Here is a 25001-nt window from a genome sequence, read left to right as displayed (position 1 = left end):
TGGGCCAACACAGGATGATAATGGGCAATACGCAGCATTTATGCATGATGACATTGTTGACGCTTGTAATTACTATTAACTCCTGGTTTGGTACGCAATTTGTCCAGCTTTTAATAATTTACTATATTAGGAGTCAAGCACCATTTCCCAAAGAGCTCTTTCTCTGGTTTGATATGTGAAATGGGATTCTATGCATGCACAGTCAGCGTTTGGCAGATCACACATCCAAAGCTGCTTTTTAGTTGCCTTTAAGCTTGCTCTTGTTAAAGCACTTGTAGATTGCTGCAAAATTACATGAAAGGCAAAGCCAGCTCTTTTCAGGCACATGTGCACAAATTATTTAATGTTAGTCCTGTACTCTGATTGACATTCCCACGGATTGCTGTGAACTATTCAGCTAAGGCTGCTTCCAGAATATCACAGTTTTCAGGTGAGATTCAGTCATATTCCAGGAAATTCAGGTTGCATAATTAATTCAGAGTTCTTGTGAAACAAACAAATCAGACTTTTTGTATTAGACCAGGCCAACAGCGAATTAACAGTGGGGTCAGGGCCAGTGGGTGTGACCTTTCCTCTCCCTCACATGAATATGTAAAGGACAATGCCTACACAGTTCTCATGTGCAATCCTGAGTATTTTTCAGGGCTTCCAATTCCACACTTCACTCTCAGCCGTAGAAATTGCTTTTGAATGAAAACTGGCCTGTTAGAATGTCTCTCTTTTATAATTTGAAACAGGAAACATCCTCAGAAACCAGCTGGCTCACAGCACAGTCTGGGGAAACACCACACCCATCTTTGTGGTTGGCAGTAGTGCAGGCCAGCATCCAATGAAATGCAGGAAGGCAAAATCTGGGCCATCGTGGGCAGAAAAGTCTCATATGCCAGGCCAGTCAGCCTGTAGGAAGGCAGGAGGGAGCGTGTTGGTGGTGGTGGTTTTTTGTTTTTGTTTTACCAGAAAGTCGCCAGTTTTCTGTGCTTGGTTTAAACTACTGTAAAAATAATGGGATATCCAGAAAACCACGCTTTTGAAAAATCATTCCGTTATAAGTAAGCATGGTTATCCTAAAATTTTAATGTAGCATATACCAGTCAGATAAATGCTGCCCAGTTCATCATGGAGGGAGGGTTGTGCTTCAAAGGCTAGGTGATTTTTACAAATTAGTTTATTTAGGCAAATTGTCATTACTGCTAATGAGATAGTCATAACATTATAATTTAAATGTCTTGAGACAGTTAATCTACCCGACTGTGTAAATCAGGGGAAGTAAGTTATTTACACTATAAATGTGCAATAGCTTGTTGAAGACAGCTGGTGTGTACACAGGGGCTGTAGCTCAGTGGGAGAACATCTGCTTGGAATGCAGAATGTCCAGGTTCAATCCCTGGGAGCTACAGTATGGTGAGGAATGTCTTTGCCTGAAACCTGGAGAACCACTGTAGACAATACTCAGTACAGTGGTACCTCAGGTTACATACGCTTACAGACTCTGCTAACCCAGAAATAGTGCTTCAGGTTAAGAACTTTGCTTCAGGATGAGAACAGAAATCGTGCTCTGGCGGCGCGGCAGCAGCAGGAGGCCCCATTAGCTAAAGTGGTGCTTCAGGTTAAGAACAGTTTCAGGTACCAATTAAGTACTTAACCTGAGGTACCACTGTACTACTTTTCTTGAAAAAGTGGTGCTGGACCTCGCTATGAATTTCTTCCTTGTTCTCTTAGAATAGCAATGGTGCCCACCTGAGAGGTGCTGGAACTGAGCTCTGGTGAGCTCCAGATGGGGAAGAAAGCCCTGTCAGTACTGATCTAGATGAAGCAATGGTCAGACTCAGTATAAAGTACCTTCCTAGGGTCCTATGATTGAAGGTGCAATATGATGAGTTCTGAACCGGTGTCTCTGGCAACAGTACCCTGCCTGCATTGTGTGGTGAGTGCATATGATGTAACTCGGATCAATCGTTGTCTTCCTACACGGGCATCCAGGGTGGGTTTACACACAGCATGAACAGCCACCCCACATTTGCAAAGCCTTTACTTATAGCATGTGCACAACACAACTGCTGCAGAAGGCGACATGTACTGGAAACACGATAATGAGAGAAGAAAGAACAAAATGAACTGTCAGTTTGAGGAGGACAAAGAAAATATTTTATTACTGCAATTAATTCCTCCAGACAGAGATAAGCGCAGTAGTCTCCTATAATACTATTTAACACAAAAGCTATAATTATTAGGGTGTTCAGTTGTTAGCAAGAAATCGTTTCTGCTTAAAGAAATATGTGCATTCTATTTACTGTTGTACTAACGTTTGCCCACAAACGTTTTGGCAATGAAAACTGTATTTTTAAGGGAGTCAAAACAGTTCCTGGAAAACTCCTTGGATTTTCATTTCTTTAGCTGTTCACAGGTGTCCTTGTGTCCTTCAGGTTGCTGCTGCTTCAAGTACAATTTCAGTGCTTCTCCATCTTCCTAGATTTAACCCAGCCAATCAAGGGGCACCTAGTCATTGTGATGATGTCACAACTGCTAATCAGTTCAGAGCAAATTCAGTTCAGAGGGAAGGCAATGCTTTCGGCAACTGCTTTGATCTTTCTCTGAAAGGGTGTTGGGGAGGGACTATAGAAGTATAACTGCTGTCTGAATGGGGAACATATAGAAAAAAATTGTCTAAGACAGCATGCTGTTGGAAATGTAATAAGGATAACGCTTCTTTGAAACACATGTTTTTTACAATGTCCTACACTTACTAAGTTTGGGGAGAAAGTATTGGATTGTATAACTATGGCTGTGCAGAACAAGTTAAAAATTTCAGAGTTAAACAGTCTTCTGAATTATGTACCCAATCTTCTTCTTTGGTGATCACTCATAGCCGAGTAAGGCTGTTTTCCATGAACATGGTCTTAACAGTGAGTCCGTAAGTGACTGTGGAGGCCAATTCTGGATCCACTCGTCCTTCCACAGTGGGGACATAGGTTTATGGGTGGGAGTTGATCATGGTGAGGGTTTGCCAAACATGCCTTCCTCTCAGCACATTTCTCCCTTTCATCCTGAGTTTGAGCGCCTTCAAAGTCCATGACGCCTTTGGTAAAGGCTAGTCTCCAGTTGGAGCGCTCACAGGCCGGTGTTTCCCAGTTGGCGGTGTTTATACTACTTTTTTTTTAATATATGGAATTTGACTACTGGACAATGTATATGGATTCCTTGTGCCCTCACTATGGCTAAAAATCTGATAGTGATGCAATGGAAAGATAAATCTATGCTCCCTTTTTAGTCAATGGGTTGAAGATATGACAACACTTGCAACTTATGGATTGCTTACAGACGTACACCATGCATGGACAAGTACAATTATACCTGGAATGTTTGTAAAAAGATGGTAGTGTTTATTAAAACATATAGTAGGTTATAAATAATGATATATGCAGTGCTTTAAAAAAAAGAAGTTTAGGGGTATTCTCATTTTCCTACTCATATTGACATACTGCCCCTCAATAAGGCCAAACTTAGATTCACAAAATGTTTAGGGGTATGTGTACCCCTCCATCCCCCCAGAAAAAATCACTGGATATATGTATTTTGTTAATAATAACACTTATATGCCTATATACCACACAAGCATACATGGAACTGTAATTGTTTGCATACAAAGTGATATAATTTACCTTTTTTCTCTTAATACACTTTTTATTTTTACTTTATTTTGTTCAATTAAAATACTCTCAATAAAAAAGATACAATAAAAAATATGGGTGTGAAAGTGCAAACATAAATCAGTCCTTAATTCAGCTTAGCAGTAGCTCTATTTTATATTATTACTTAGCTACATTTTTATACAGTATATAAATGTTTTGATGGTAGCCAAACAACTTCCCCCTTCGTCTGTATGCTGATATTTCCATATCCAATTTACTGTTCACTGCCTTTAGAATAGAGCCCAACAACCTCTTAAATCTATGAGGCAGCTGCTGTTGCCTGTATGATAAACTTGCTACAGCGGCTCATGCTTTCATTAATAATAGGCTGGGACTTGGGTGGCAGGGATGGGTTACGGAGGTGAGGCTGTCTTTCAGAAGCATATTGGCCATCCTCCTGAACATGAAAAGATCCTATTAAATGAGTAAACTGTATGCGACAGGGACTCGTTTCCTTTTCCAAACCTTTAAGCATTTCTGCTGACCTTATTGTCTCTGTCAAAATACTTCTGCCATCAAAACCAAACACCTTCAGAAGCTTTGAGGTGGAACATCTTAAACATCATACTGAGATGGTGATATGCATTCGAGAATCTACTCACTCGACCTGCTGATGAAAAAAGCCTGCAATCCTTATTCTGTTGGGTATGAACAACCTTGCATGCCTCCAGTAGGCAGGGGGCTTGTGGTTGCCCACTAAACTCCCAAGTGGCTTCTTGCCACCACCTCTCTTTTGCATGAAGCAGCCATAGGAATCTAGCTCCCAACCATGTAAGCTTAGAGTCCAAAGTCATCCTTGTAAATAGAAGGAACCTTTTCCTGTAGCAATGGAAACTCTGTGTTATTTACTCTTTTGAAGCAATGCTGCTGATGTGTAAATGAGCTTACTGCTATAAATTAACCAATTTTTTAAAAAGCCATCATATTTAGCTGTTTTTCTAGTGCCTCAGGCAGCTCAGGACCACAATACCTCAAGAAGCGCCTATCTCCATATGAACCTATCTGGACCCTGAGATTATCTTCTAAGGCCCTTCTTCGTGTGCCTCTTCCATGAGAAGTCCAGAGCAGGGGTTGGCAACCTGAGGCCCATGGACCGTAAGCAGCCCACGGGGGTCGTTTAAACAGCCCAGGAGCTGCCCCCGAACTGAGCTGCCTGCTCAGCGAGTCCCCGTGTGCTGTGCTAAACCGGCGCAGCGCGGAGTGGGGTCTCGCTTCCACGGCACCGGAAATCGCATCTGCGCAGAAGTGTTCCGGCCCATGTAGTGATATTCCTGGGAGTGAACTGGCCCAGGCAAGGAAAACCTTGCCGACCCCTGGTCCAGAGAGTGGCAACACAAAAATGGGCCTTTTCTACAGTGGCTCCACTTTGTGGAATGCTCTCACCAGAGAGGCTTGCCTGGTACCTTCATTACATATTCATCACTTTTCACCAGACAAAAACATTTATCTTTAATCAGCCCTTTGGCTAATTTGACATCTGGTGCCCGTTTAAAATGTGTTTGGGGGAGGAGCAGTTATTGGGTTGTTGTTTTTTATTTTGATTGTGCAATTTGTGTTTTTATATTACGATTTTATTGTGTGAACTGCCCTGAGATGTGCAGGTATAGGGAGGTACACTAATAATAATAATAATAATAATAATAATAATAATAATAATAGTTGTGTCATCCTCTACCAAAGGCTGGTGCTGAAAAGATTAGCTTTATAGTTTTCTTTGATGACTACATGACGATGACACTACTCAGTATTGAAAAAATGTTGTGAATGTCCATCATTGTATTTCAATTCCTTTAAGATAATTTGTAAGCCACCTTTTAGAGCCATGCCCTCCCAAGGTGACGTCCAATACACACAACCCCCCCCCCATGCATTATGAAAGCTAAAGTCAAAACCACACATTATGGCTAATAAAAAATCACTGCAACTCAGCATATTAGACTGACAGTAATAGAATTCTCTATGAATATTGTAGAACAGTCTTAAACTAGTTAAAAACCTATTTTAAGCCAATGTAAAACTAACAGTACTGTAAAACTAATTTAATATAGCAGCACCGAAGATATTTTGAGAAGTATGACTGTATATTTTATAGTTCTATGGGTGAACACAAAGCTATAAAGTAACATTCTTCAACCTGCTGCCTCCTGAATAAGCCTTAGCCCTCATGGCTAATGGTCAAGGATGATGGCCCAGTAGTCCAAAACATCTGGCAGGCATCAGATTGGAGAAGACTTCGAGAGAATAATCAGAAAACTGGAGAGGAATCTGAAGTCCCCTTGAGAATGAGACAGGATATCTGAGGAGTCTGACATCAAGGGATGAACAATCACTAGGCAGAATTATTCTTTCAATCATGCAAGGCTTCACGGCTTTCCATTTTTCAACTGGATGATTGCTGTGTGATGCATATGGATGGTATCTATTAAATCTATTTTATATCTAGGTATTTATAATTCCCCACAAGCTGTAATAAGCACATTCGGTGCATCTAAAAATAGAAATAATGATAACAATCTCCCTTCCCTCCAGGTTGGTACTAAAATAGTTTTGATTATAGGAGTCGCTGTGTGAGAATGAAAAATGACTTGTGTGAAAATAGCTTTAGATTTAGATTTAGAAGTGACTAGAGCAAGGGGTCAATAGTAATTTTGTTGAAGGTTTTAAGCTATGGAGAGAATAGAAGATCCTGTTCCTTTGGAGATTATATATATATATATATATATTTGCTTTCGTAGATTTTCACGGGTACAGGAATGCAGGTTTTGGTGTCCTCGGGTGTCTTCCCGTGTAAAAGTTGGGGTGTCTAGGCGACGTTTCGACGAGCCTGAAGATGACGAGTGAGACCTCGTCGAAACGTCGCCTAGACACCCCAACTTTTACACGGGAAGACACCCGAGGACACCAAAACCTGCATATATATATATATATATATAATCTGTATTTGATATTTATTTTAAAAATGAGTGTAGCATAATTTTTTTAGAAGGAAGCAGTTCCTTAAAAAAATTTAAAATCCCATTGCTACTGGCTACCTAAACACTGATGATCTCAAGTCCTACTTGCAATGATCACTGAGGGTGTCTGAAACATTGCTACGTTCCAATCACAGATCTTAAAATGAAATGATCCTTCATATATGTACAAACCCTGAAATGCTACCATTGTAATGTTGACATCACACTGAGTCACTACCTATGGGTGTGGTGCCACCCTTTAGGATTCCCCTGTTGTCCACAAGTCCCTGAGCCCCCACTTCCTCCTACATTGCGAAGTGATGAGAGTATTTACCTTTTCTACCTCTTGAGAAGTGCATAGGGTAGAGGAAGGGAATCAGAAAAGCGGCATTTGCCCTCTTTCTTTCAGCTCTCTTTGCTTTTCAAGGCTCAAATCAGCATCCTTTACATACCAGGAAAGTAGAAAAGAAAGTGGAGGGAAGGCTAGGTGGGAAAGGAAAGTGATCTGGGAGCCTAGCAGGAGGAAGGCAGCAGCCAGGGGACAGAAACAGGGGTTCAATAGTAGGCAGAGAGAGGAAGTATAGGGAGAAACAGAAGGGAGAAAGAGGCAAAATGGGGAGAGAGAGAGAAGGAGGGAGGGAGGGAGGGAGAGAGGGGGGGGCAGGCAGCGAGTACAGCTACAAGTCCATAGCTGTCAACCTTCCCTTTTTTTGTGGGAAATTCCCTTATTCTAGCGCCATTTCCCGCTGCTATCCCAGATTGTTAGATGTCCCGTAGACTGTCCCCGGGACAGGTGAGGCTGCTAATCCCTTATTTTTGAGGCTGCTGATCCCTTATTTTCAAATCTGAAAGTTGACAGCTATGTACAAGTCAGATCCAGTAAAGTGAATCATGCTGAAATTGCATAATTTTAATGCCCTCCATAATCAAATCAAAGGTTACATCTAGGACTATAAAAATTGTGGATATAGTGCTTTCCAGGGCTGCCACTGTGCAAAATCATAGCTCTGATGTCTCAGTAATTTTACAAGGGGTCTCCTTTAAACCACTGTCAAATCATAGGCCACCAATATCCATCAGTGCCTTCTGTGATTTGTTGGTGGTTTTTCAGTGTCCAAATCAAGAAAAGACCAGATGTGTGCAGTCTGCTACTGTGAGCTTTAATTTAATGGTGAGTTTGGGAGACCCTGTGTAAAACCATGCAAATCTAGGACAATCTGTTATAATTTTAGTGGATCTGAGTTTTAGTCAGACTGCCTGGAAAAGCAAAGTGTGGCCTTTGCCGATGATCTGGTAATAACAATTGAAGAACCAATAGAAAGTGTAAAAGAAGTATTGGAGGAGATTGAACAATTTGGAATGATGGCCAGATTTAGATTGAATAAGAAAAAGACTAAAATAATTGCTAAAAATATGGAGCAAAGTAGGACTGAAATAATGCAGCAAATGTTAGGTACTAGGAAAGATCGCGAGCCATTTTTGTTCATTGTTTCCTCATCCTGTGATGCAGCAGGACAGGCCTACTTATTACATTTGGGTACCAAGCAATTGAAAGTTAGCATGCCTTTAAGACAAGGGTTGTAATGTCTCTGACAGCTTAAAGATGCCAATGTCTAACCACATCCCTTTCTCTGCCAGATCTCTTATAAGACTTCTGCACATAGAATTTCCTCTCATCAGTGACCTTATTTTCCTACTCAGCACTGCCATGGCACAGGTCCCTGTAAACTTCAGTGGTATTCTCAAAATCATCATCCATCTGCAATGTTTCCAAGGTTTCATGTAAGAAAGAATATTTAAACTTTTCCATAGACATGAAGTCATCAATGGCACAGATCCATGGTGATGGAAATAACCTGTCATTGCTTTCACTAGTTAGTATTTGCTATTCAGCTTAAAGTTTTTGATGCTTTTAAATCTTACTATTGAATACAATAGGAACGTGGGTGGCGCTGTGGGTTAAACCACAGAGCCTAGGACTTGTCGATCAGAAGGTTGGCAGTTCGAATCCCCACGACAGGGTGAGCTCCCGTTGCTCGGTCCCTGCTCCTGCCCACCTAGCAGTTCAAAAGCACATCAAAGTGCAAGTAGATAAATAGGTACCGCTCTAGCAGGAAGGTAAACGGCGTTTCCGTGCGCTGCTCTGGTTCGCCAGAAGCGGCTTAGTCATGCTGGCCACATGACCCGGAAGCTGTACGCCGGCTCCCTCGGCCAATAAAGCGAGATGAGCACCGCAACCCCAGAGTCAGCCATGACTGGACTTAATGGTCAGAGGTCCCTTTACCTATTGGATACAATACAATTTTCAGAGAGTTCTGAACAGGTAAGAGATGCATGCTTGGGTTTGAACAAGGTTTGAACTTTCATATAATGTTCTTAGAACTGCAGCTTGCAAACTGTTCCTTGGAAGTTTATCAAATGAGTCTTGGTGAGAAGATCAACGATGGTGGATTTTTTTCCCCAAATGACAGCTTGCACTGCCCCATCTACCAATGAATTTCCCCAATAGTATGTCGTCTGAATCGAGCATGTGGCAATTAAATGGTATTAGAGGTAGGAATGTAAGAAGTCAGGTTTCTGTTCCAAACTGTCTTACTAACAGTAAGGTCGCACCTTCACTTTTGTACCACCACCTCCCTGCTGAAATAAGGCAGATACCAAAACTGATGGCATGTTGGAATCTGCCCCAAACTTCTTTATTCTCTTAGGTCTTTGCTGCTGATCAATACTACTTGAACATAATAACTCAGGGACCTCCAGATTGGGTTTTTGTTTTTTGTGTATTCTGCAACATGTTATTGATGTAACAATCATACAGTACATTAATGATGTATTTTGACTGGACCATCCACACACCACCATTCTGCTTTAATAGTTGTTTGGCAATGCACCCCCAATGTCATCACATTATTGGTGTCTGGATGGGCTACAACACAACCAAAGTGGGACAAACAATGAACTGGAATATTTGCAGTACAAAAAGTTGCAGGATTCCAGCCGGACATTATGGGACATGCCCCAATGGGAAAGGAAACAGTACGTCTAACCCCAAAACTTCAGTGGGTACAAACAGTATTAAAATCGAGATTGTGTGTAACCACCCAATACTACCATGAGCCCAAATAATCAGGAATGTACAATGTTGTTCGCTCTTTTATTTGTTCTGTAAGGTTTAATGACATTTTAATGTATTTTTGTAAACCGCCTTGTGATGTTTACATGAAAGATGGCATAGAAATAATTAAAATAAATAAAGTAAATAATAATAATGCATGCTGTAGGGCAAGGGTCACTAACATTTTGGGGGCCATGGGCACATCTGCACACAGTAGAAATCGTTGTGGGCATCACCCCCCACCCCACTTTCAGGTCCCTTCCAGCTCTAAAAGTCTATGTTTAGCCTCTGAAGAATCTCTAAGGGTCCCTTTATTTTATAGCTTTCAAAGTTAACAATAGAGGTCAGTTACCTATTAGAAGTAGCAATGTACAGAGTGCAACCTTCTCTTCTCTTCTCTTCTTCATGGAACAGCTAGAAGGAAACGAGGATCTTTTATTGATTTGTACGAGGTTCAGAGTACAGAAACATCCTCAGCTAAAAGCTACTGACCTATGTCGTTTGGGTTTCCTCTACACGCTCAGTAGTCTTTAAGTATTGCCTTTTGGTCCCATTGTTTCCTCAGTCCAGCGGAGCCAAAGGAACAGGCACAGATTTTAATACCTAGAAATAAATGGTAAAGCTAAGCAACTGTGAAATCAGAAAGAAAGAGGTTTTTAACATTTTTATTTAACTTGGGAAGCTCAGCCAATATGGAATGTGCAGAGAGTTACTTATCATTCCACGCACAATTTCCCATTTCATCCCCAAAGGGTACCAAAATGAAAAAGGAAGAGAGCTTTGTTCCGATACGCATTGGATGACTGGCATATGAACCCAAATGGGAACTTTGCAAGGACTGGAATCCATAAGTTGCGAGTTATCTTTGTTCTTGCTTCTCCTTGTAAATCTTCTTGTGCTTCCAGTGCATTGCCCCCTCCTGCAGAGTGCTTCCATACATCTTTTTTATCGAGCCGTCATCATGATGTGTGCTCATGGTGTTAGCATGGCAGTTAAATAGGATCCCACTTTCAAGATCACTTGTGCTTAGTAACAGTTTTGGAGTGGTCATACTGCTTTGTTTACAGTAAGTACAGACCCCGTAGGACATGGAGGGAGGGGTTGATTTCCATCATGAATACAAATCACCCCATGTATGAGATAAGCCAACCGGTGCAAGGTCAGCCAAGCCAGTTGCTATGACAATGGCCCAGTGCCGTCTATATAAGTGATTAAGGCATGTCAGCTCATTTGGTCTGGGGTCTGCTCCTCTCTTTGTCGGGGTCAGTTTTGAGAAGTGAGTCAGAGTCTCCATTACAACTTGAACTGCTGGAGCAACAGAAATGCTTAGTACTTGCATGTACATATCTGCCAAAGTCAAAAGCCTTCAAGCTGCATGCATATATCAACACCCAGAACTGTATTACTGAAGCCTTATCTTCTACAGCAGTAAACTATTTTGGACCTTAAGCTGCCTCTGTAGGTGACTGGAACTGGGGGCAAACTTTGCTATCTTACTTCAGATTCCCAACAAATCCTCTAACTTTTCATACCATGAATGTTCTGAGTTTAGTTGGTGTGATGGGTATATTGCCTCCAGTATCCAGTATCCCTCTGAATATCAGTTTGTGGGGATCATGAGAACTACTGAGTTCATGTCCTGTTTATGGGCTTCCCATGAGATGCTGGACTAGATAGGGCTCTTATTATACTCTTATATATAGACAGGGGTGGGTCCAGGGTCACACTGCTGTTCCCATCCCTATGTGCACTGTCCTTTGGTCTTGGCCCCCATCGTTAAGCATGAACATCTGCAGGGGAAAGTTTATGCACCCAGAACGCTATATGTGTGTGTGCTTTCCACATGGGTTGTAGCTCACATACAGATCTCTACAGGTAGGCTTTTCCCTGCAGGTGGACATCGAGGGTGGTGCTAGAAAAAGCCACCTTATCCCAGCAGGGGCCAACAGCACTTGACATATGAATGTGTTTATAGATTCAGAGCTGTTCCATATTCTTTTTCTCTTTGGCTACTCCCTCCCTACATAGATAAAAAAACCCAGGGGGGATGGTTGGTTTCTGCAACTTTAGATCAACCAGAAGCATTTCTGCTATTTAAATCTCTTTGGAAGCATGGCTGAAAGGCAATGAATTATTATAAGTTATTTAAACAAATGCACACTGTTGGGTCAGGCATCTGTTTTCCATGGAAAATGCGTACCCAATTAGCAGACAAAAATATGCCCATCCCTTCTCAGGCTGTTGTTTCCCTATTGTTGGTTTTGTTGCCATGTGTACAAATATACACCCCTCATGCATTAAAATGAGATTTTTATGCTCAGTTTTTGTGGGCTTCCCATAGACCTCTGGCTGGCCACTGTGAGAAGAGACTGCTTGGCTAGCTGGGTCTTTGGACTGATCCTGCAGGGCTTTTTGTCTTCTTAATGTTTTGCACGTTCCCTCAGGATCATTTGATTTCATTCATGAGCCAATCTGCTAACTAACTTCCGTATTGTTCATTGAGCAACTTATGAATGAGCATCTGCCAGATTATCTTGGTACTTTTACAGCACAAGCCTATATGCATTTACTCGGAAATAAGCCCCATTGAATTCAGTGGCCATGCTCCCAAGCAAGCAGGACCGCCTGCAGCTTTGATATGATAATTTAATTCACTTTGGTTCCTGTGTTTTTAATTTTTTTCCATAAATGAAACTATGAATTGCCTGAACTCCAGTGCTGGCACACTTGTTCAAAACAAGGCTAAAGGACAGGACAAAAGTACTGAAACCTCGAGAGAAGCTTTCCCTGGTGGAAATACTGCATTTCCTTTGTTCCTTATGTGTTCTATAAATACTTCATATGCTAGTTAAAGCCCTGTTATTGCTGGCCGGTTGCCTACTACTCTCTTGTTTAATTCTACCCCCCCCCTTTGTGGGTTGCAGATAACTTGAAATATACAGAGATTTTACATTCTATATTTAGGCTCTCTTAATAGGCACCACATGAAGATTAGGAATGTGAGCTAGTTGTGGGGGGAACAGAATGGGAAAAGTTTGAAGAGGGTTTCGAAATTGCCCAAGCTAAGAGATTCAGCTGGGAGAGCCTACATTAATTGGAACATTTTTGTGATAAGTCACAGGGACAGCTTGAAATGAATGGCAGAAACATCGATCATACCTGCTGTTTACTCTGAAAGGAAGGGAGCCACGGAGGTCCAAGAAAATCACCACAGGGCTGATCAGAGGCTGTCGCTGGGAAACATTTGTCGCCGTCATTTCAGCAATTCTGAGGATCAATAACCAACTGGAAGAGGCGAGTCTTTTTCATCTTCATTTGAGCAGGGCAAGCAATTACACATCTATAGGCTGCCATCCATCTCCACAGCACAAATGTGCACGGTCCTGTCGGTTCCCATGCAGCTTTCTTTGCTTCAACAGGGGCTGCTTAGGAGAGGCAGTCGGCTGATGGTGGCACTCGCTGTCAGTCACCCACCAACTCCTTCTACAAACAAAAATGTGACTTCATAAGGTGACATTTAGAAAAGCACTGTAAAAAAACCACATATTTGGAAGGTAGGAAAGATGAATAGCAGCTGACAGCCAACTTGCAGGAAGAGACTGGGGCAGCAAACAAATCTGGGAATCTAAGCAGCCAATAGTTATTTACTTATTTTTATTGTCACTCTTACATTTCATCTTTTCTTTTCCACTTGGAAAATGAAACCCACAAATGTTTCCTTATGACTCTTTCCTTTGTTTTCCCAATGACTCCAGTGGTGGTGGTGGGGGCAGAGTTTTCATTCAGTGTGGCAAATCAAAATAAGGATCAAACTAGATGTTTACTAGGTTCCATCCCAGCCGCTCTCAAGATGGCGGAGCCTCCTTCGTCCAGCTTCAAGTACAAGCCCGCACCCCTGTTCCCGCTGCCACCCGGCCACTTATGATGTGTCACTGGAGAAGCGCACTACCAAGGCCAAGCTCATGGCCATCGGCTCCCGCCTTAAGCGCCACTACCTGCTGGAGCTCAGCAATCCCCAGCAAACCAGCATCGATGACCCTGCTGTCACTCATTGGGTTTATGCCAGAATGTACAATGCCTATCCTAATTTCTGTGTCACCCCCAAAACTTCACTACTGGGAGCTGCTTTTAGACTAGAGCCCATTTTTTCTGGTGGTGTATCTTCAAAACAGACAGGGATAGAAAAGAAAAGCTCATACAGGAAGGCAAGTATGAGCGATCGTTCCCTATGTTCTATTACCTATGTGTCTTGTACCTGCTGCTGAAGGGTACTCCATCTCTAACCTATTTCAAAATAAAGCTCAGTTGGGAGAACGGGACGGACTAGGTTTTTACTAGTTACATAGCATATATTAGTTTTTTAAAAAATAAAAAAATACCGTATTTTTCGCTCTATAAGACGCACCAGACCACAAGAGGAGGTTATTTAGTTTTGGGAGGAGGAAAACAAGAAAAAAAATATTCTGAATCTCAGAAGCCAGAACAGCAAGAGGGATCGCTGTGCAGTGAAAGCAGCAATCCCTCTTGCTGTTCTGGCTTCTGGGTTAGCTGTGCAGCCTGCATTCGCACCATAAGACGCACACACATTTCCCCTTACTTTTTAGGAGGGAAAAAGTGAGTCTTATAGAGCAAAAAATACAGTAGTTACAGGCATGGGGTTGGTGATCCTTATCAGTGCTGCAGAAGCAAGGCTTGTCTCTTGATTCTCCCAGTGTGACTGGAAAGGGGATTTACACACACACACACACACACACACACACACTTTCAGCTAGGACCTGGGGGGAAGCCCCCATTGTCACTGGCATATAAATTGTAGCTATTAAAACAAAGCCTCTTTGCAGCAGCTGCCACCCATCCAGAAACAGAATACTCCAGACTCTTGCAAGAGAAGCATATATAGGATCCTGGGCTAAATTATACATCCACAGTTTAGTCTTTTAAGAATCAAACCTCTTCTTTCTGAGGTTCGTGAGAGATCAAGAAACAAAAGGAATATTTTCCCAAGGCCCCAGAGATGACTGAATGCAGACAACCAAAACAGTAATTTCCCCAGCAACATGCCTCAGAAAGGGAGGAGACACTGGGCTTCAAACCTGAGCATGATTTATTTCCAGTAAGTTACATTAAAACCTATGGGCCATTCTTCAAGTAAATGTATTCAGTATTTCAGAATGCATTGAGCAGTCCACTAGCCAAACCAAGGCTATGAGGGAATGCACAAGTTTGCAGGTAGTCACAGTAAAAATTGCAACCACCAGCCAGCTGTTGGTCACTTGGGAGCCCTGCACAGGTGGGACAACCAACCTGCCAATCCTGTTGAGTCATGATGATGTAATGCACTTGAAAGGTGAGTTTTCCCACCTACCTGTCAAAGTTGGCCTACAGGGCGAAGCCAAAAAAGTTCCCCAATCCCGTGCTAACACATCCTAAAAAGATGTTGCAATTGGACAGTTCTACCAAGTAGTTTTTGTAAAAAGAAACTAGAATCCTGAGATCCACAGGCAGAACCAGGTACAAAACCATGGAATACATATACAGAAATACACAAAGAAGTAATGAGCAGTGTACCTCTGAGCAGACGGTCAGCACAGGAATTTGATATCAGTACCAGAACCAGGCTCACAAGTCCTTTTGCACTCAAGCCTTCTTTTTCAGCAAACTTTTTTTTTTAAGGGGAAAACAGAATCTTCCAATATTGTCAAACAAATGGAAGCCAGATATCAACCAGTAGATCCCAGTCTACTTTCAGCCCAGTCCTGATCTACAATGTTTAAAAATACTGCTATTGAAAGAGACAATTTTGGAACTCTGTTCCAAACTGGATGCTTTTCAAAAATACTCGCTACAAAGTTATCTGCATGTGTTTGTGTACTTCCTTCTTCTATATGAGGCCTGATACCAGAATCCCTGGTGGATATTTCCTAAACGGTTTCTCTAATCCAGTTCTAGACATATTCTGTAGACTGAGAGAATGGGATTTTCCAAGATCAGCAGAATTTTTTTTAAAAAGTGAGGGGGATTTAACTGAAAGATTCAATCCTCTTTAAAACATGAAACCCTACACCAGATAGACACTAATTCCAATTTGTAACAAAACCAGGAGAAAAGAAGGGAAACTCCAGTGGTTATGTATAAGACTCAGTGTGAGCCAGACAACTTAATAACACCACTTATTAGAACAGCCTTAAAGGTAATCCCATTAAAGCTATCCAGCAGAACACGAATACGTCTCTGAAATCTGTCTTAGAAGCAGACGGGATTACTAAAATGGAATGTGAGTGGCTTCATAATAAACCTCATCCCCAGATTTACTCCTGAAATTTGTATCTTGTGAGAACGCTTGATAGATGAAACAGAATTATCATCTGGGCACAAAGTGGGGTGTGGGAGTCATTAAACAATTGTTTTCATTTTGAGTAAAGCTCAACAAGAAGCCCATTCACGTTGGCACAAGCTCCTTTCCCAGACTGTGCAACAATCATTGAGTCAAGCAACTTTTTTGGATTTCCTGGTCAACCTGTTCAATTCTCTCAGGAGTTAGCACTGGGGTCGATTGCTCTTTTAGGAATGGGAATATAGGCTTACATTAATGTAATGAAATTCTGCAACGTACAGAAAAAGAGCCCCGCCGGGTCAGGTCCGTCTAGTTCAGCATCCTGTTTGTTTTTGTTTTTCTGTTAATATCTATATTTATTTATACTTGCCCAAAGATATACAAACGTTCATAGCCAATACAAAGTATATTTTAAAAATACACCAAAGTAAAAGAAATAGTTCTAAATTCGAATCTAAAAAGGAATGGGGGAGGAGAGAGAGAAAAGGGAAAAGCAGAAAGAAAGGAAAGAAGGGGGGAAGAAAGGAGAGGGGGGGAGAAAATGAAAAAGATTAAAAGACTTCTGGTTCTCTGTCCTGCATCTAAATGTAGTATTCATCCATTAACATTCAGCTATTCTATTTTCTATTAGCCAATATTTTTTCAGTCTTCAAATTTTGACCATTACATGTTCATTTTCTCCTTGCCCATAGGAAGTCCACAAGTTGACTTGGGCTCCACAACATGCCCTTTGTCATTCGTTCATGATTATTTGTGCTCATAATGGCATTGGGGCAGTTATATGCAGCACTGCTTAAATTCCTGCTTGCGCCTGCAAGGGTTTTGGGGCGGCCATACGGCTTCATTTCCAGTTGGTGCATGTCCTGTGGTTCCCTGCTGAAATCCTATAAATTTTCCTGCCACACATTTTCCAGCGGAAGACGGCTTGCCCTGCTTTTAGTGCAATATAGCACAAAAGTGACCCTCCATGTGGCAAAAATAGGATAGCACTGGGGAAGCAGCACAGAGCTAATAAAGCAGAATGGTATGTGGGCAGCCCAGTATATAATCTCCACCAATGCATTATTATAATGATATGTTGCAGAAAACACCTGCAAGAAAACCACCAGTCTGAAAAGGCTCAAAGAGACATGTTGACTCTGAACCTGAAAGTATGATATGCTAATGTTTTAATGAATCCATTCCAAAGCCCATTCTATCCCATGTCCTTCTGAATCTGCATTTTAAAAAGAATGTGTCTGAAAATTTGCACTTAAATATTATTTTATCATGAAATATGTATAAAAACAACACAACAATAATTTTATTAATTATATGCTGCCAACCTGACTGGTATCTTAGTTGATTAATTTCTAACTTTATCTTAAAATACCAAGACGATCTTAATATACACATTTTATGACACATTTTGGAATTCTTTTTGAGCCAAGTACTGGGTGGCAAAATGCAGGAAAGTGCAATATCCGGCAGATAATTACATTCTGATCAGTGTAGTAGTAGCCTGGGAGGTGCAAATTAGTTGAGTTTTCTTAAAAATGCAGACTGAATGAAATTCTCCTCCATCTCTCATATATATATATATAAAGCCTTCATGACTAGTAGTCTTTGATAGCCTAATTCTCCATGAATATCTCTAATCCCCTATAACCTCCAACAGCTTGAGACTGGCATCTGGATTCACTCAGGGATGAATCATATGACCTTTGTAGTACAGCAGTGTCCTAAAGCTACTTCCACATTATAAATATAACCTGGTTTGAAACTGTTTTCATTGCCATGCCCTGCGGTAAGGAACCCTGCTGCTAACCACGATTTTTGCTGGGTCAGGAAAATTCTCTATTGGGGCTCTTTCCACAAGCAGCACCAAACCAAATCCAAGGTCACAGGGGAATAGTCCCTGCCATGAATCCTTTCCATACTTTGGTTTTCCTGGAACGGAAGAGAGGACAGTTTCTGTCGTCAGCCGAGGGACCAAGGTCCATTGGGAAGCTGCAGGCAGGAGAAACCAACTGCAAGGGGGAGACCACCTTGGCCCTGTCAATCAGCCAAAGAAGAAACAGCTGGCTGTGGGCATGGGGAGGCTTTCTTCCCCCTGTCCAGCTACAAATAAGACTCAGCTTTTTTGTTGTTGTTTAGTCGTGTCCGACTCTTCGTGACCCCATGGACCAGAGCACGCCAGGCACTCCTGTCTTCAGCTACAAATGACAATTGCCCTGGGGCTAATGAGGACCACCTCTGGCCGCTCTTATTGGCCAGAGGTCTAACGGGGGTGGGGAGAGAAGAAATGTTGGTTTGATGTGAATGATTTTTGGACTGGGGGAGGTTGAGGTTTTGTTTATTTGTTAATTAATGGGTCTGATTATTGCTTTGTTTACCATTTGAGTATTTTTAATGGCTATTATGTTATATGAAGTATTATAAGATCCCCCCACTATTTTCTCTCAGGTATTATGAGGTATATATCTTTTTTGCTCTTTGAGTTCCCAAGATTCTTTGGGAGAAACCATGTATTTGAACTTGAAGGGTGGGAAGGCTGAGGCTGCTTCCAGACAACCAATTTATTGAGCATTCATATAGATTGGTTTGCACAAAGTTTGCAGGGAGAGCTTAGAGGATGTATTATTTATTATATTTCGTAATGATTTGTCTGCAGGGAGGTTGTATGACGTTGCATCAAACTATTGTTATCCCACATTTTCCAGTGCAAATTCATCGCCCCCCAAAAATCACAATCTGTAGAGCATGCAGGTCTATCCGCATCTTCTCAGGACGCATCTCACACACCAACTGTTTACCCTCATCCAAGATCCCATCGCTGGGCACAGGCTTTAGATACAGTACAGTGGTACCTCAGGTTAAGAACTTAATTCGTTCTGGAGGTCCGTTCTTAACCTGAAACTGTTCTGAACCTGAGGTGCCAGTTTAGTTAATGGGGCCTCCCGCTGCCGCCATGCGATTTCTGTTCTCATCCTGAAGCAAAGTTCTTAACCCAAGGTACTATTTCTGGGTTACTGGAGTCTGTAACCTGAAGCGTCTGTAACCTGAGGTACCACTCTAATTGAGGAGGTTGTGGGGGGAAAGCCATCTCAGTCTCAAGTTAGGTGAATCTCAAATGAGCAGCCACCTTCTATGAAAGGCTCTTTGATCCAATGGAATGTTCCATCAGCTAAACAGGGAGGCGGGGGGGGTGCCGATTCCCCCTCCCCTCTTTAATCCTCTGAGCCACCTCCCATACTATTCTGGAGGGTCTTAGACTCTCTGCAACAGGTTTTGGAGATTGAGGTTTGGGGGGGGGGGCATAGCTGCTAACAAAAACTGCTTCCTTCCCCCATCTCACTGATAAAAGCCTTTGCTGCATCAAAGAACTTCCTGTCAGTGGCTAGGACACCGTTGGATACAGCCCTGTGAACAGATTCTCCCTCTCTGGGTACTTGTGTGCGATTTTAAGATCAACTGCAGAAGGACTTTTTAGGATTTGGAAGCGCTGTGTGTGTGTGTGTGTGTGTGTGTGTGTGTGTGTGTGTACATCACAGGCAGAGCAGCATTGAGTGTAGATTTAGATTTAATAATAAAGCTGGGTATGGCAACAGCTTCAGACTTACCTAAGGATATAACTCCAATCACACTCAAAAGATTGCTATCCCATAAACATGTCAGAAACAAAATACAGTACTGCAGTGCGCCGTATAATTTCACACGGAGACAGTAAATTCGGTAGTTCAATAGCCCCTGGCTGAACCAGGCAAGGCTTTGTAAGCTACGGATCATAAAAGGACAGAGCAGAGAATCTGGCCCAAGCCTGTAGCCACTGCACACACTATTGCGAGGTCAATAAGAGTTCATGGTACAGCACATCTGTCATCATAGATCCTAAATTACCTTTCAGTGCTAACCAATGACTGCATGGCTTAACAGGCAGAATGTTTACTTTTGTTTCAGGAGAGGACTTCATTAACAGTAATGGGATTTTTGCCTATTTTTATCCTAATAGGTAAACATACAACAGTTAAATCAAACCAAGCCGTTAAATTATATTGTAGCTGACTTGGAGAAGACAGATTTTAACAATGAGAAGTAAAGTGAGAGAAAATGCCTCCTAAAATGGAAAATATGAAAAGAAGTTTGGCAGTTTAAATGTGATTATATTAATTGTGATGTTTGCCTGAGGCAATGGGGGGGAGGCAGTAAAAAATAATGATTGCATGTGTTTATTTTATTATTTATTTCATTATTTCAATTTCTAGCCAATCCTTCATTGGATATGGAACATTGTGATTATGGAGAGGTGGGGACCATGAATAGCATAATCTGAAATTCAGGCAGGGATAATCAACACCAGACTCTGGTTTTGTATGGTTGGTACTCTTTTATGTCTTATATGGGAGTAAAGCTTTCCCTTAACAACCACCTGCTCAAGCCTGGAATATTAGGAACTACACCTGTCATATGTTTCACTTCTTTCTTGTGCGGAATCAAATTTCTCCCCCATCCCTAACAGTGAGGAAGCCCAAACACTGTTTCCTGGAGTCTACACCAGTGATAGGAAGCCCATGATGCTCGAAGAATTTCTGTCTGGCCCTCAAAACTCTTCAAATTTCCTTCAGATTTCCTGGAAACAACCAAGGCTGGAGAGGGCAAGTATGATCCTCATTCAACCATTGGTTCCTATGGTTGCTGACCCAAATTGTTTCTCCACATGGTGTGAGATATTTCTTAAGAAGGTTCATTGGGAGTGTGTGCTGCTGTTGCCCCTGTTTTCTGAGTTCCACACCCACCAACATATATGAAACTAAATATTTCAAAATGTGCCAACCTCTTGCCAACCAACCTTGATTAAATTGGGCCTAAAAATCCGAGAAGTATGTTGCATTTTCATAGCTGCAGAGGCTTCTGGTTTCAGGGATTCCTGTTTCTACTGTGACTGCTATTTGTGAAATAGTTATCATGTCCCCTTTATTATAAGCATTGTTGTTGTTTAGTTGTTTAGTCGTGTCTAACTCTTCGTGACCCCATGGACCAGAGCACGCCAGGCACTCCTGTCTTCCACTGCCTCCCGTAGTTTGGTCAAACTCATGTTAGTAGCTTCGAGAACACTGTCCAACCATCTCGTCCTCTGTCGCCTTTCTCCTTGTGCCCTCCATCTTTCCGAACAGGGAGTCTTCCTTTTCCAGGGAGTCTTCTCTTCTCATTAGGTGGCCAAAGTACTGGAGCCTCAGCTTCAGGATCTGTCCTTCCAGTGAGCACTCAGGGCTGATTTCCTTCAGAATGGATAGGTTTGATCTTCTTGCAGTCCATGGGACTCTCAAGAGTCTCCTCCAGCACCATAATTCAAAAGCGCCAATTCTTCGGCGATCAGCCTTCTTTATGGTCCAGCTCTCACTTCCATACATCACTACTGGGAAAACTATAGCTTTAACTATACGGGCCTTATTATAAGCATTAGATTACTCATTTATTTATTTTCAGATAATTATCAGTGATCCCTTTTGTCCCCAAATTCTAGTCACAGAAGAAGGAACCCAGCATTTTCATCAGTGTAACATTTGTTTGGCTACTCTTTGATTTGCTCTTCACAGCTCAGGCATTTACAATGAGGATGGATACACTTGAAAAATCACTAAGTATACATTCTGTGTTTTCCAGTTGTGCCCCATTAAAATTCCCCCTGTCCTCTGTCCCTGTAGTCATTGAATTGTTTCTCCAATGATTCATGCATGGATTTCTAAAAAGGCTTCGACATGACTGAAATTCCCATCTCTCCCATTCATTTGTCACTACAGGCAATTCAGATGCAAGACTAAATCAAGATGTGGTCCTGACCACTCTTGATGGAGAATAAACCCCATTGAACACAGCTGGGATTTACTACTGACTAAGCAGATTTAGGATTCTGCTGCCCATCAGGACTATCAACACAAGGTGAGTCATTTGACAACACAAAATCTAAACAATTTGTGAATTGACTTAGCTCAAAGAAACAAAGAAAATGTCCATTTTCATCAGCCCCCAATCATGCTCTGAAATCCATATTTGAATTGGGAATACTATCAAATCCATATTTAAATTGGGGCTACAGTAGCACCTCAGCTTACGTTATCCTCAGGTAACGTAAACTTCGGGTTGCAAAAGTGGCAAACCTGGAAGTGTTTCACTGTGTGCGCATGCGCAGAAGCGCTCTTCCGTGCCACACGCATGCGCAGAAGCAGTCCCTACAGTTGCGGAAACCTCGGGATCTGACCGGAGCTCCTGAATGGATAATGTCAGCAACGGGAGGTACCATTGTACTATTGGGAAATAAACAACTATCCAACTATTGGAAGACATCTGAAGGAAGCCCTATTTAGGGAAGTTTTTAATGTCTGAAGTTTTGTTCTGTTGAAAGCTGCCCGGAGTGGCTGGGGAAACCCAGCCAGATGGGTGGGGTTGTTGTTGTTTAGTCATTTAGTTGTGTCCGACTCCTCATGACCCCATGGACCAGAGCATGCCAGGCACTCCTGTCTTCCACTGCCTCCCACAGCTTGGTCAAACTCATGTTTGTAGCTTCGAGAACACTGTCCAACCATCTCGTCCTCTGTCGTCCCCTTCTCCTTGTGCCCTCCATCTTTCCCAACATCAGGGTCTTTTCCAAGGAGTCTTCTCTTCTCATGAGGTGGCCAAAGTATTGGTGCATCAGCTTCAGGACCTGTCCTTCCAGTGGATGGGCGTGGTATGAATGAATGAATGAATGAATAAGTAAATTGTTGTTATCTCTTTCAAGACTTTCTTTCTTTCTAAATACCCAGTATAAGGAAATTTATTTATTTATTACATTTGTATCCAGTGGTGGAGCAAGGGACGAAGAACAAATGGAGCCCACCATACCCGCTGAGCCCCCCCCCCCCTGCTGCGGGAGCTACACCAGTCCCAAGTGGCATGGCTGTTGCACCCTCCTCATGCACATATAAACATGTTACATAAAACAGCTGCCATATGAAAGGTGATGCCAGCACACAGCAGAGCCAACTTAAATAAAATATGGAGGGGCAGGTAAGCCTTGCCCTGCATAATCAATCACAATAAATGGTAATGTCCCAACAACTTTAGGGGAACCTGGCCCCCACAATTATTTGAAGGGGGAGTGAAGTGCCCTCGGCCTTGTCATGGACCAGGAGCCAGCTTTGCCTGCTGAACAGCAGCCTGAAAGGAGAGAAGGCAGAGTGTCTCCAGCTGCAGCTGATCAGCCTTCAAGGACTCAGAGGAGAAGGTGCTGATGAGAACCAGCTGGCTTCAGCCTTCTTAAGCAGAGCTTCCAGCAGCAGGCAGATACTTGCTGCTTCCTGCTTCTCTTGGCCCCCTGATCATTGGATTCCCTGCCCCCCGGACGGTCTGCCCACATGGATTGCTGTTTGCCTGACCCTAGGACTGGACCTGATTTTGGATGCTGACTCTGCTTCCAGGCAAGTACACCTCAGAGACTCTTCTGGCTGGCTGGCCTCCTACTCCACTGAACCCTGCATGTTGTTCAGCAATGAGACTACGATAGGCCCCTAGGAGTTGGCTCATATACCAGCATATATAGGGGGCAGTCTTAAAAAATACATGCTATTTGGTTTGACTTGGTTTATTATATAGCAAAATTGGAAAATCCCAACAGAAAATCAGCACCATATGCACTTATAAGAAATCAATAAGTCAAGTAGGTTTTTTGTCTTCAGAGTACAGCTATATTCTTCAGAATCTAGCTTTTCTGGATATTCTTTATAAAATGTTTTTATGATGCAATAGACACATAATTTCTATTATTATTATGAAACCAGTATTCATTGTTGGGGTTAATGTGCATGTTGTGAAAAGTGGTCCCGGGGGGAGGATCTGTCCTAGTTGTCTGTACTCGTATATAACTTGCTTTATTCAATAATGCTTTATTTGGAAGCGGGGAAAGGGTAATACCATATTTATTTAGCTGTGCCAGATTTACATAGGTGACAGGTGCACATCTCCACAGGGAAGTGGTAATAGAGGTGTTAGCCAAGCCAGCAGTGTTGGCAGAGGGCCTGGCCACTGGTACAGGCAGAGTAGCAGGCGATACTGAAACAATGCCTAGAGTAGACAGCAAAGGCATAATTAGAAAATTCATGAGGAGGTAGGTAAGACACAAGACCAACTCCCTTGAAACCTCCCACCCAAGCTCAACCTTAATTAAAAATCCCTGTGTAGAGGCTAGCATTGGTGTGTGTGTGTGTGTGTTGTGTGGGGTGTTTTTGTGTGTGAAACAGATCAGCTTCTGACATCAAAGTTCAGTCTTGGCCAACAAGGAGTGGAAATCTCTTGTTGGTTAAATTGCAGATGCTTTTTTTACGAGTCGGTTTTACAAGCCAAAAGCAATTTGCTAAAAAGCGCCTGAGCTTCAGACTTGTAACATTCACGCCTTTCGACAAAGCAGAAGAAGTAACAACTGGAAATGTCAAATCCCTGGCAGGGTGGAAAGAATCTACACTGCAAATGCACTCCTAGCACTGATGCATGAAGAAACAGAATCTTCTCACAGCTTCACACTCAATGAAATTGGGTTTGAAACATCGCCATTCCTTTTACACCACGTATTTTTAAAGCTACCTTTCCCCATATTAGGCATCCAAGTTTTAGAATAATCATTTCCACCGGAGTAAGAGAATGTTGTGGTACTTGGCCTAAAGCTGATCCAGGGGCACGATCTCAGTATGTGTCTAATACTTGCTTCACATGAGTAGGTGCTAATTGTTCCCATCTACACGGTTTCAATAGTAACACACATTTAGACAGCTAGCTACAATTCTTCGCACTGCCACCAGAAAGTTTTGGGACTGGGTGCATACATGGTGTTGATTTTGCTATTGATTATTAGAAGGAATGTGCGCTCGGATACAGAGGACTGTTTTCTTAAAAAGCTT

At 42.2% G+C, this 25001-nt stretch overlaps 1 long non-coding RNA gene across 1 annotated transcript; it reads right to left on the bottom strand.

The window, feature by feature from the left end:
* Positions 1-9812: 9812 nt before the first annotated feature.
* LOC310685439 lies at positions 9813-13664 on the bottom strand. Its single transcript, XR_014515258.1, has 3 exons — positions 12918-13664; positions 10251-10361; positions 9813-10172 (listed from the first exon to the last, which is right to left on the bottom strand). It is a non-coding gene; the product is annotated as an uncharacterized lncRNA (long non-coding RNA).
* Between the last annotated feature and the right edge of the window lie 11337 nt (positions 13665-25001).

The sequence above is a fragment of the Podarcis tiliguerta genome, assembly GCF_965153285.1.
Source record: "Podarcis tiliguerta genome assembly, chromosome: 9".
Taxonomy (NCBI): Eukaryota; Metazoa; Chordata; class Lepidosauria; order Squamata; family Lacertidae; genus Podarcis; species Podarcis tiliguerta.
Note: the sequence above shows the minus strand (reverse complement) of the source record. Positions and strands in the feature narration are given on the sequence as shown.